At 35.3% G+C, this 2,041-nt stretch overlaps 1 protein-coding gene across 11 annotated transcripts in view; it reads left to right on the forward strand.

Moving 5' to 3' along the window:
* Positions 1 to 2,041, forward strand: part of tonsl (tonsoku-like, DNA repair protein) — a 35,329-nt gene that overhangs the window by 14,478 nt on the left and 18,810 nt on the right. The gene's annotated exons all lie outside the window — the stretch shown is intronic.

Consider the following 2,041-nt stretch of genomic DNA (forward strand, 5'->3'; position numbering starts at 1 on the left):
CATTGACCGAGACAGCAAGTGCCTGCTCTCTGCTGCAGCCTCCTCACGAGGAAGGAAGTTTATCATACACTGAATTTTGAGCCATCAGTAGCAAACTTGTTTTATTGACTCGCAACTTTTACAATAAGGGTGCTATTCTTTTTAAGGTTTTGTTCAGCAGTGATAGCTTGAGGCTGCGGACTCAAATCTTCAAAACTGCACTAAAAAGATTACCAGTGACATGTTCTGTGTAAATGGCTTATATGTTTCATGTATTTTGTTCGCCTTGTTTATGTGTATCTGTTAAAGTCTTAAGTGCATGTCAGTGTCATAATGTACCTTTTGTCGTCTACCCACTGTATTAAAAAAAACAATTAAATTGACTCATGTTTTTGTCTTTCCAAAGGCCATTTTCTTCTGTATGAAAGAAGTATTTCTAATTAAGATTCTACGTCAAACCTGCTGCACCTTCACACACATTACCGCTAAATGTGTCTGTCAGTTTTGTGGCTGTAAAGTTTCAAGATTTAACATGACGATAGGTGTGATCTGCCAACTGATTAGGTGAATAAAAGCACTTACTCTTGCCCACTTCCGTTTTCAAGAAATTACACGTAAGTAGCTTTGCCTGCTTGAGTTTTGTAAGGTTGTCAATTGGACAGTCTCCGATTCAATTTTTGCTCCCACAGGAAATGTCCAAAGCCACCAATATTAACATTAAATTGTTTGTGCTTGATGTATGACAAAATAATTGGAATAATTCAGCTTTTATTTTCATGTTTCATGTAAACTTAAATGTGAATCTATTCAAGAATAAAGCTGGGGATATTATATATTTTTGTTGTCTATCTCTCAATACTTTCCCACTTCCCCGGCCCTTCTGTGGCCCTGAGACCTTTGAATCCTATTGAAGGTGTAAATCTTTCATGTTTCCAGCAGCAGTGCAGTTTATGAAGTACCATATCACATGTGGTTCATTGATATGTTTTCACATACAATGAATCTCTATGACACAGAGGAAGTCAGCAAGGTAACCCGTTCACAAGTGACAATGTTGTTCAGCACCATAATACTATGTTTAGAATCGTGGCTACAAATATACAATATCACCAGATATGTTTTCTATATACTGAAACCTCTGGTACCAACATTTATCTGTGATGAGGATGTGGGCACAATTCTGTGCATGCATATAAAAACAGGCTTTGGTTAATATCAGTTGCTTGGTGTTTACTTAAATCTGTTTAGTGAAGGGTTTAGAGGTTTATTTCACCAATCCCTCACCTTCATGGATCAATTTTGATGTACTTTATACTTTTAAAGTATTTCCATACTTTAACTTCTACATTATACTTCATAACATTTGTCTGGCAGCTTTACTTACTACAGATTTCTAATATTATACATTGTTAAAGGTTGAACTACCAAATAGTAATGTATATAAAGTATGGTAGTTAACATGAGCTCCACCTCAACCAGCTACAACATTAATGTTAGTTATAGTAATAATAATAACATAATATTCTGATACAGTAGCATTACAATGACAGGAGCCATTCTGCCTAATGAGTACTTTAACTTTTGATAATTTAAGCACCGTTTGTTGCTAATACTTTTATATGCTACTTTAAATGTTAAATTTAAATTAAAGATCTAAATAGGCCTATTCTTCTGCCAGTATACTACTGAACTGAGACATTCTCACATGTATGTAGGACCTATTTTACACATACTGCAAGTGAGGGTCTTATCTTTTTGAAAACATTTTGTGAGAACTGGCATTAACAGCGCCCAACAACATTTCTTTGGTCGTCTTGAACTTGACACGAACAAGATCTGACTTCCTGAGAGTATGATGTTAAGATCTTGTTTTTTGTTTTATGCCTGAGACTTGAGCAACAGACACGTTTGAGGGTTTTTTTGTTTTTTTTTTAGGTTTGTAAAAAAAAGTGTCAAAGCAGTGTTCAGTCTCTCAACCGAAGTGCGAGAGTTTATCACTATCAGGATTTAACAGTTGGGGTGGAGATGCAATTTTAAACTGACACAAAGAATAAACATAAGA

Source organism: Dicentrarchus labrax, unplaced genomic scaffold (assembly GCF_905237075.1).
Source record: "Dicentrarchus labrax unplaced genomic scaffold, dlabrax2021, whole genome shotgun sequence".
NCBI classification, from domain to species: domain Eukaryota; kingdom Metazoa; phylum Chordata; class Actinopteri; family Moronidae; genus Dicentrarchus; species Dicentrarchus labrax.